General features: G+C 33.0%; 1 pseudogene; it reads right to left on the reverse strand.

The window, feature by feature from the left end:
- Positions 1 to 1,105: 1,105 nt before the first annotated feature.
- LOC133306743 (rhamnogalacturonan I rhamnosyltransferase 1-like) lies at positions 1,106 to 3,337 on the reverse strand (annotated as a pseudogene).
- Between the last annotated feature and the right edge of the window lie 8,608 nt (positions 3,338 to 11,945).

Raw genomic sequence — 11,945 nt, forward strand, 5'->3', positions numbered from 1 at the left:
ACATCTCATATGAGAGCTATTAGATCAAAAAAAATCAATGGTTCTGATTTGTAAGCATGTGACACCATTGATCTTTTTTGATTTAATGGCTAAGTGTCAAATTTTATAGATCCTCCCTCGTTAAAATTATATAAGCTTTTCTCAAGTAAGCATATAAAGGAACCTGATATTGCAGCAGGGTTCATAAAAAGTTAATGAATCGGTCATGTGGCCTGTCCAATCAGAATTTGAGCAAATGAAAATATCCAACCACCAACCAATTATAGAAGAGAATCTTCTACAGGGTTAATTCTGGTACTCGATAAAACAAGACCGCTAGTTGTCTTTATATGCGCCTGCACAAATTGACTAAACTAATGATATGACAAATGATCCTTTTCTGGTTCATTAATACTCATTTTAAGATGGGAAATAATACTCTTATGCTACATAAGAATACATCATTTTTCTATACTAATTTGTTTTTCGTGCCAATTAATTTTTCTTTTCTTTTTTAATATAAAATATGGGACCCACATTTAACTTATCTCTACTTTTTTTATCTCCTACAATCCTACAACATAAGAAAATTTAAACCCTTTTAAGATATATATATATATATATATATATATATATATATGATAAATTATAAATTTTATGTTAAATATTAACAAAAGTCCATTATAACAGTTATAGAGTCATGAAAATTATAATCTGATTGATGAACATTATAGATCTATAAAAATTATTGACTTTATTGCTTGATGTATAATTTTTATGAGATAAGATATTGTTACTGTCAATTAGTATCATTATTAGTTTGTTTTACCGTTAGATCGATTATGTTGATCCAACAGTTCTGATTTAACTTCTTAAAAACTTTATTTCTTCTCTCTATATTTAATATTTTATATTTATTTTCACCTTTGTAAGATTATGATTCTTCATATTTAATGCTTTCACATTAAATATGGGGAATTCATAACCATACAAAAAGTGGAAATAAATATAACTCTTGGATTAACATATTCGATCTAACGGTGAAACAAACTGGTAGTGACATTGATAGTAACACTAATTGGTAGTAACAATATCTTATCTCAATTTTCATTATTAAATTTATAATTTAAAATAAATAAATGTTCTGGCTCATAAGGTTTTTTAAAAGGCCATTTAAGTTTAGGTCTTTTTTAATAGTTTCTTTGAGGTTTGATAATACTAATTGAGTAGCTAGCTGCAACAATTATGAGGAGCTGTTTGAAGATTGTTGGTCCATTTGTGGCAAACATTCCTCTGGATTGGAATAGAAGTAATCTTCTAGCATTGGTTTTCTAGGAAAAACTGATCTTGTAATTGGGCCTCCTCTTCTAGCATGAACTGCCTTAACAACTTGAGAAAATTCATCCCAGCTCAGTTTCCCATTCCTATACCGATCAATTAGACGCACAAGAACAAATCTGTTTGGAATAATAGTGGTTTTGAACCCCAGGTATCTGCAGAATAACTTGCATTATATCAATCTGGATGAAGAAATACTTATACCATGATCACAATTTCATTAGAAATTTGCAATGGGATGTTACCTTCTGTGGCCTTCAACAACTTTAGCCATGTTGCCATTGTATGTAGGCACAAAAATTTCACTTTCTAAGGAGACAATGTAATCCAATGCTGCCATCTTATTTGAATGGTTCTGGAAAGGCTCAAGGTCTGAGGGTGCTAATAATGTTTCCTTTTTCACCTGTTTCGTATGAAAAGCATGAAAAAAAGAAGAAAAAATTAACAAGAAAAAGCAAAGTATATTATCAAAGCATAGTATACCAATTCCAAATGTTATTGTCTGCACTGTTGGGTATGGCTCATACTATTGTGGGCTTCTGTTTTATTGTAATTTTCTTAACAGTTTAGGCAAGTCCATGAATAGCTACTGTTAGGGTTTTCTAATCCTAATTATATTTTCCTTGTAAACCGAGTGACTTGTAACGAGTGGCGGTGAGATGAATTTAGCACAGACAAGCTAGACGTAGCCTAAATTGGGTGAACCAGGGTAAATCGCTGTGTCTATTCTCTTTTTTTTTTTTTTTCCGTTATCGATTTGTGTGTTGTCGATTTCCAACATGGACAAGATGAAAGTGTATGATTTACCAAATTCGGGAAAGCTTTTCTCAGAGGTTCCATTCTCCTTTCTGCTCCATATATATCTCCAGCAGCAATATAAATTTGCATTTCAGGATCAATGTCTAAAGCCTTCAATGTCAGAGCAGTTTCCTCAGGGGTTAAAGGGCATAAACCAAGCATTCTATTCTTTTCGGAGTCTATTTCCTTCACTCCCCACCATGGGTATGCATACCTGAATTTTTAATATTTTGTAAAAACTCAGAAAAACATATTAAAGTTCCTGATTATCGAATCATTGTTTCTTAAGTTTACACTCAACCTCATTTTGGTTAATTCTTCCATTTCTGTCTCATTGCAACCTTCATAGCAACCAGTGAATGCCAACATGTCCTTTTCGTATCTTAGGTGAAGAACTAAGAAAGGACCTTTTTGCTTCAGAATTTTCACAATCTTCTTCCCAACTTGTTCTATTTGTGGAGTGAACCTCATAGCTTTGTAATTCACACGGCACCGCAGTTTTTGAACCTCCTCAGGAATGCCATTATTGGAAATCCTGGCATCAGTTTTGGTAAAATGTAATACATGATGCTTTTTTATTTGAGGAAGAACCTGCATTATGTATACAAGAAGCACATAAAAATGTTATGTTCAAACAAGATTTCTGTTTCCATAAATGAACCTTCAGTCAGTAAGATCAGACATCAGATAAACTTACAATATGATAATAATATGACATTTTAGACCAACTAACAGGTATCATGGAATATAGGTATCCTGTATCCACCCTATTCTTCACTTCTAGAGGTAGTTCCTTCAATATTTGAATCTCATCTCTCAAAGACTGAATGAAATAATCTACATCGAATATGTCTTCGAATTGACTACAAAACCATAGCAAGGAAATTTAAGCAGTAAGAAGCCATAAAACACCATTCAAGTGATTATAATATGCATAGAAACACAGATGAGTTTATCCATTATGAGTGCACCTTCGGTCATTCCAAAAGGAGGTATTATCCAACTCTGGAACTATAAGTGTCACATTTAAATATGTAGCAATGGCAACCATGTCACTTATCTGCAGCACATATATCCTTGATCATGGATAAAAATGACTATGTAAAACACATATGGTGAAAGAGGTTAAAGGGGGTTGTGAAATTTTGTTAAGGATACTTACACCTGCTCGCATTTGGTTCAATCCTCCATTGGTTGAGACCATCAAATAACCATTGTTCTCATAAAGCCCTGAACACCAATATATTGCACAATACACAAAAAATCAGCCGGCTACTGTTTATAAGCAGTATTGACGGAATTAAACAAGCATATATATGGTGCACTTACTTTCTGGAGGACCAAATAGGCCAAGAGAAGAAAAGTGCAAAGTAAAAAGCCTTGGCCTCACTGTTTCACTAAATGTTGTGAACTGTAACAAAAGGGCACTCATCATCAACATGGTAGTGGCTGCAAGTGCCCGAAAGTTGAACCGAGTCAGGGGAGACAAGGAACTTGTTGAACTTTTTGGATTTTCGGCTCTAATCCATTCAAATATCAAGCTTTTGAGCTTCTCAGCTTTAAACCCTCCAGTTTTGATAACCCCATCATCTTGACTTTTGTTCATGACTTCTGCATATTGAGGCTCTCCAAGACCAACCTTGATTTTGCCCATCTTGAAAATTCCCCTCCCTAGATTTATACGTTAACTTTATAATAATCAACGATCAATACTTGAATTAAAATACAAAATTTACTTAAGACGATGCATGTAGTTTCTTTGCATTTGATCTTGAACTAGTTAGCCTCTTGATAGCACCTCACCAGTTTTTTGAGTTTTATATGTGAAAGCTGGTTTTAGGGGCTACGAAAATTCATAGTTGTGTCCATTCTTTCCAGCTTTAAGAAGAACACACCACAATTTAAACATATTTAGCATAGTCTCTGTCTGTTTATTTAATAGTAGATTGGTTCAATTCAATTGAGATTCACATGAATGTCATTTTATGTTATTTCCTTCCAGATGCATCTACACTCCATGAATAACATTTTTCTATTTCATATAGAGATACTAGTTATGATTCAAATTGACACAATTTAGAGTACACTATCGCGTTATTAACACAATCTTATGAAGTACTTTTTTTTTTGTTAAAAATCTTTTGAAGTACTTAATCAAGACATGATATATGTTTTCATTGTTTTCTAAATGACAACAAAAATATTAAAAAAAAAAATCATGTGCAAATAAATGAATTAAGGGTCCCAATCCCTCCTATTATGGTAACATCATGCAATTAAACTGCACTCAATTATGTGATGTAATTAAATAATTAAAAGAAAATGAAAGTTTGGAAGTCAATTACATTACTGTAAAGAGATTAACGGCAGATTAATTTAAATGAATTGACTCGTGGATTTGTGCAATTCAAAATATCGTCATCCCGAATTCCCAATACCTTAATTATTTGAGCTGCTATGTATCTATCACTAGTTCACTATTAGAAAAGTAATTTTTTCGATGGAAAAATTTCTGAAAATTTCATCGAAAATGAGATGAAATTATCGACGAAATTCAGGTCGTCGAATTTCTCTTCATTGATAATAATATTTTCGACGGAATTAGAGATTCCATCGAAAGTTTGATTATTCCGTCGAAAAATAAAAATTGTACAATACTATTTATTTAATGAATTCCATCGAAAATTTTGACGAAAAATCAGTGAAATTCTGTCAAAAATTATTGTTATGGCTTTCAATCGAAAACAGATTCCATCGAAAACTTTCGACGGAAAATCTATGAATTTTCACCGAAAACTGATGTAAAGATTTTTGACGAAAAACAGATTCCGTCGAAAAAATTAGATTTTTTTTTTAATTTCTCTCTACAAAATTAATACTAATTTTTTGTATTGCATCTGATAAAAAAATATAATCAAAGTAAATAATATATTAAAATCTAATCTCCTCAATCAGTACATTAAATGCACAAATTCCCATATCATATATTATGCTAAGTATAAAAAAAGGCTTATACAAATAGCGAGCAGTGTACAATAAATATATATTGTAACCTTAAAAAATTAACCTATCAATACATAATGAGACTAAATTCATAATTCAACGAGACAAATTTCTCTCGATCTTTTTTGACTTGGACTTCTTCATCTTGGAAGTGAACCCTTCATCATTAGATTCATAGCTATCATCACCATTCTTTTTACCATGTTTCTTCTCGGCTCGTCCACAAATCATAAATTTCTTTTCATCCTTCTCCTTTGCAGTCTTCTATTTCTCCTTGGGCTTCCATATGAACAAAGATCTGGAAAATTATGCCAGGTAAGTTAAATAACCAATTAACCAATTAACCTTTATGATAACAAGGTACTATAACTTGAAATGATTGTAAGGACGACAAGAGATTTCCCACTTTAATGTAAAAATCAATCAAATCATTTGAACAATAAAATCACGTTAGAGTGTATAAGAGATTACCAATGATAAAATCAGTGCATCAGCATACTTAAGCGATCTATACTTAAGAAGCTTTCCAGAAATTGTTGTCAAAGTATGCCATTGCCAGGCAACCCTATGTCCATTGTATCACTTGCACACTTAACTTGTCTCGTTCAAAAATTCATAATAAATTAAATTCTTGTCCAAATGATTTGAAATTTTAATGGTAGAAATTAGACATCTAGGGCTTGAAATTCTTATGGTAGAAACTAGACATCTCGTTCAAAAACTTGAAATTCTTGGCCAAACGACTTGAAATTCGATAATTTTTGACAAAATTTCTTTTCCATTGAATTTTTTTGACGAAATCTATTTCTCGTCTTTATTTTTGACGAAAATTTTTTATTGAAAAATGAGACTTTTCTAGTAGTGGCTACAACCAAAATAATTTAGTTTGAAAACGATGATTTCAAAAAGAGATATATGGATTCAATAAGAGAGAGAGATTTTATACCGATATTCTTATTAGAAAACTTTCCTTTAATATAATGACCCAAACTTTAAATTGTGAATTTAATTATGAATTAAGGAATTTATGATAAATTTTGAAGAGTAATTAGATGGAAAGCCTAATTAAAATGAATTAAAGTCACCTTTGGTGAAAAAATAAAAATGACAGTATTGGGATAAAAATGCGAGTAGACAAATTTAACTAAAAAGTGAAAGTAAATTTGTAAATATTACCACAAAAATATTTTGAACTAGTATGTCAAGTTGGGATGAGTTAAGTAAGCGGGATATACAGTTTATACCCACTTGAATTATTTAAACTCACTTACGTGTTAAAAAAGAAAACACTCCTTCCCTCATTTGTTTCTCTTCCGTCTACTCTTTGCCAAACCCGATAGCCATTGGAGAAAAGCTCCAATTTGCATCTTCTTTGTTTCTCAACAAAATCTAGTGAAGTAAAAAGCAAAAGTGCTTAGAATTATTAGGCAAACACAACCTCTAATCCATAATCTATCAAAAAGCCTTGTATTGAGAGAGAAATGGAAGGGAAAGTGGTGCCCTAACCTTGAGTGGAGGATTTGGAGGGTTGTTTGATCACAAAGGAGGCTTGAAACCCACTCACTAGGTGATTCTAAGACTACCCATGGTAAGAAATCCTAATTCGATTCTTGTTTTTATGGAATTTCAAGAAAGTTAGGTTTTGTGATTAATATTGCATGAAAATATAATGATTTTATGGATTGTGATGGTTGTTTGTGGTATATTTATTTTGTAGAGTTGATCCCAACGTTATTTTGAGTGATTTCCACGGATTGGAATCCATATTCGCTTGAGTTGAAGATTTGTGAATTTTTCACATTGAGGTAAGTCATGGTATAGATAGTTAGAGAATGATTTGGATATAGCTTCCTTTGTTAAATATGCTTAGGATTTCTTCTTGATGAAAGACAACAAAACAAATCACTGTTTATCTCACTATAGAAAATCATGGTTTTTGGCTATATGTCAATTTTGAAAATTTGATGGCTTGAGTAGTTGGAGAGTGATTTGTATGTGAGTCCCTTTGTTAAACATGCTTGAGATTGGTTCCCGTAAAAAGAAAAATTATGAAATCGCCATTTAGAACACTTTGATAAATTGGACTCAAAATCAAGTGATATTAAAGTGTGAAAACCTTGATTTTGTGTAGGATTCACGTTGAGTTTATAAATGTGAATATTGATGGATATGTGTTCATTGGTTATAGTGTGAAACCAAGTGGACTAGTGGAGCAAGAGCATGGATTAGATCAAGCTATGGACATTGACCAAAGCTCTTGATTGTTTTGGATTAAGGTAAGTATCAACAATGGTTTGACATAAGACTTACATAACGATATGTGATTAATTGTGATTATCTTCACCTTGAAATAGGTGTTGTGATTATTGATAGAACATTATGATGGCTTGTGGACCTTACTTGGCTTGGAAAAGGCTAGGTTTAAGAGCTATTCCAGGTAAACTTTCGGTCCTTGGGGTTAATCCCTCGTTTGTTCCACCAAACTCCAAGGGAGGGTGGTTCTTTCATATGGTATATGAATATGAACTGTTATATGGTGCATGTATATGTATATATGTTTGTGTGTCACACAAGAGGAGATACCTTGTGTGTGAAGCATAAAAGGTATAATAACCCTAACCGGAAAATCTTTAATTTGAGATTTATTTCGAGAATATAAATGTCAAATATGAGTTTAGAATTTGATTTCGAGTGTTTTGACAACTTTCGCAAAAAATTCGTGAATAATGATTTTCTGCCGGGTATTTTGTATTGCTGTGAAATTTACTGGTAGAACTCAAAATGAGAAAAATTCAGTTTATGCCAAACAAGTCATTTTAGGACTAAAAATGTAATATTTTTTAAGTTTATAAGTTTAAGTGTAAGTAGTGTAAATTAATCAGGTAAAAGATAATTATCCTATATTCCCACTTAAGTGACCATGTAGGAGTGAGAAAGACACATTTCATTACATCTTCTCCTCCTCTCTTCGTGCAGACCCGTGAACAGCTCCATGAAGTGGGCTTAGTATGGTTTTTCTTTCTTCTTCCTATTTCACCATCTTACACTCATCAAATCCAAAAAGTCTCAATATGAAAGTTGCTCCTTAGGAAGAAAACCCAGAGCTCTTTTCACCTTGGAAAGCAATATTGAGTGAGAAATCCCTTCCATGGCAGCTCGCGGTACTATTCATCTTCATGGGAAAATGTTGAAATTTTCAGTGATTCTTTGCTTGAAGATTGATCCTTTGAGTGCATAGGAGTTATCCAAGGTAAGAAAAAACAATTCCTATGGTTGAATATTTGGATTTTAAGATTTGAGTTTCATGAAATTAATGGAGAGAAATCTTGGAGTTTGAACTGTAAATAAACATGATGAGTTATTAGATTTTGGTATATGTATGTGCTAATATATTAAAAAGCACGTAAATATGATTCGAAGTTGAAAAAAAAAATCCCTTGAAATCTCTTCTTGGACTCTCGGCCATCATAGGGTTATGGGGCTTGATGTGTTAAATTCATAATTTTCTCCATCAAACATTGGTGGTGCCATTGCTGAAAAATCACTTGATTATGTACTATTCGTAATACATAGTTATAATATTTCTAAAGAGAGAGAAAAAATCATGTATTACCCGTAATACATAGTTAAATTTCTGAAGATAGAGGAAATGCACTATGTACTACCCATAATACATAGTGTAACTGCACAAATCCTTAGATGCAGTCACATTATAAATAATTTTGCCACACACACATGCACACACGCACGCACGCACACACACATATGGAAAAATATCACACACACACACATATATATATATGGAAAAATATTTATCCAGCCATTTGAGATAAGTTTATCTCAAGCTATCCCTTTTAATTATCTACTACGAGTAGTACATAGTTATAATGTTAAAGTTATTTTTTTTCTCTCTTCACGTCAGCAAACAAGTTTTGAAAAGTGCCTGAAAAGAGAAAAAAATCAACTTTAATGTTATAACTATGTACTACTCGTAGTACATAGTATATATATGAGGTTAATATTTCTGCAGCCACTTGAGATAAGCTTATCTCAAGCCACTCATTTTAACTATGTACTACGGGTAGTACAAAGTTATAATGTTAAAGTTGTTATTTTTCTTTTTAGACACTTTTTTAAATTTGTCTGCTGATTTGAAGAGAGAAAAAAAAATAATTTTAACATTATAACTATGTACTATTCGTAGTACATAGTTAAAATTGTGTGGCTTGAGATAATTTTTCTCAAATGGTTGGAGAAATATTTTTTCCACATATGTGTGTGTCGATGAAGTAAGTTTTTATAGATTAATGAAGCTGATGATTGATTTTTCCGTTCATGCCAAAAAAAATTCCGTTAATTTTGCAGAACCATGAAAACCCTCCATCTAGCAATCAAGTAATTGCACATTTTAGAGATGCATGGAGCAGAGAAGACTCAGATCAAGCTAAAAAACGAGTGAAAAGATACAAGTGATTTATGTAGCCTTTTTGTGGCTCCACTTGCATCCAGATTTCTCACTTGTTCCAGATGCAGCATATCCCTTCTGGTTAATGTACATCCTTCGCCATTTGTTTTGAGTTTTAATCCACTCATGAAGGTTATTTTAAACCTGTATATAAAAACCTTAAACACATAATTATTTGTGGAGATGTTGAAGTTTATGCTGTAGGAGGCATGTGTTACGTTAGGTTAGAGTGAAGAAGTTTAATAGAATAAGATGTTGTTATTAGTCTGTTATTTATGGAAGTAGTTACTGTAGTTAGTTAGTAAGTAGTTACTGTAGTTAGTTAGTAGGAATAATGAAGAGAAAGCAGTAATCTGAAGTTACTCTTTCTCTCGTTCTCTCTCTTAGGGTCCCTCCCCTAACATTGGTACTTTTATCTTCTCCTTCGATTCAAGATGAGGGTGCAAGAACTATATGAGAAATTAAGTTCTTTTCAGCACCATGTGGATGCCAATCTTGATGAGATTAGAGTCCAAGCAGCTGATATGAAGAATCAAATTTCTTTTCTGGTGTCTCAAATGCAACAACTTCAAGAAGCTGTGCTTTCCCGCCATGCTCCGACGCGAGAATCTCCTCGTGAGGGTTCTTCATCTAATATCCCTAACCTAATTAAATAGTAAATTACATGTAATTAAGTAATTTATCATGTATTAGTGGGTTGAAATAAGTAAAATGTCTAATTAAATTAATTAGGATCACTTTTAAGGTAAAAGTGCAGTTAGTGAAAATTATGGGATAGAAATGTGTGTAGGGAAAAGTACCCAAAATATAAAAGTAAAAGTAGAAATATTCCTAGAAAAATATTCCAGATCTTTGGGTAAAGTTTGAAAGAGAACGAAGTTAACTAGATAGATAAGTTTGAACTTAACTTAAGTAAGTTAAGTCAAGAGACCACACAACTCTCTCATTTCTTTCTTCTTCTTCGACAGCCACCAAAGAGAGGGAGAGAAGAGAAGCTTTTCAAGCCCTAAGATCACAACTCTCTCATTTCTTAACCATTTTCATTGATTCCAAATCCTAAACCACTTCAAATCTTCCCTTCTTTCTTAACCCTAACTTAGCTTTGAGTGAGAACCATTGTGGAGTGAGATATTGCTTGTGGAAGGGGGCGAAAATTTGACATTGGAGGAGCTTGAGGTGGAGTCTTCTATTCTTGTGGCTTGGAACTCCTTTCTTGGACCATTGTGATTGTGTTTGTGGCAAGAACTCTAACCCATTTGGTTATTTTGAGTTTGAGCCATAGTTAGGGTTTAGTTTATGAAAATGCATGAATGGCGGGGGTATGTTGGAGAGAAATTGAGACTAAATACCTTTGTAAAAGTTGTTAGGAATGATAATTAAACGGTGGAAATGAACTTAGATAGTCATTTGGTTATTGTTTAATATTTTGGAAAATTCATGCTTGAAATGTTGAGTTTCTTGCATTGTTGAGCCATGGCTTGGATTGGTTGTGTTAATGGTGTCCATTGTGTTGGTAGGATTGAAGCAAGTGGACCATTTTTGATTGACCAACCATTGGAGGAAACCATGGAGCTTGAGTAGCTCATTTGGATTGGTAAGTTCATGCCTTAATTGTGGTGTGAATTGGATTGTGTGATTTTTGAGTGGGTTGTGTGTATGTTAAATTGATGGATTTCACACTCTTGAATAGGGTGTATTGGTGATTGGAAGGAATTACCAAGTTAAGATACTAAGAAATATTGGTTTGGATAAGTGAGCTAGAGAAAAGCTTGCAAAGAAGAGGAAACATCAAGAGGTAAACCTTTGGATCTTGGAGGTTAATCCCTCTTGTTGTTCCACCATTGCTTTTATGGAAGTAATGGGTAATGAATGGATGATTGAGTGGTAATGTTAGTATTATGGTATGTTTGCATTCATACAGTATCGTTGTGTCATTGGAGAAAGAGCCAATGGACAAGCACTAGGGGCTAGGTTGTATGCTTAGTGGAAAGGACTAAGATGCAACTGAAGCTTGTGTGATGATTTGATTCTTTAATTCTTTGGCCATTTGAATGCATGAGTATGCTGCAGTTAATTCATTACTGTTATTGCCTCTGGATATATGATGTAGTTCATGCCATGTGTATACTAACCCTTCATGCAGGAAGTGAACTCTGAGATTAGAGGAATTCTCCAAGAACCCTGGGTTTATTGAGTTTTATCTCACCCCGTTTGGGGACTGCTATTTCAGGTGTTAGCAGAGATGATACTGGGCGAGGCAAAGGGCCCGAGTAGCTTGCATATGATAGATGATATTTGAGATATTTTGATGCATTAGTGTTAGATGAATGCAAATAGGACTTAGAAGTTGATCATTGATGTT

The sequence above is a fragment of the Gastrolobium bilobum genome, unplaced genomic scaffold, assembly GCF_033153095.1.
Source record: "Gastrolobium bilobum isolate Gb01-03AN ecotype WA unplaced genomic scaffold, APGP_CSIRO_Gbil_v1 utg35077, whole genome shotgun sequence".
In the NCBI taxonomy this organism is placed as follows: Eukaryota; Viridiplantae; Streptophyta; class Magnoliopsida; order Fabales; family Fabaceae; genus Gastrolobium; species Gastrolobium bilobum.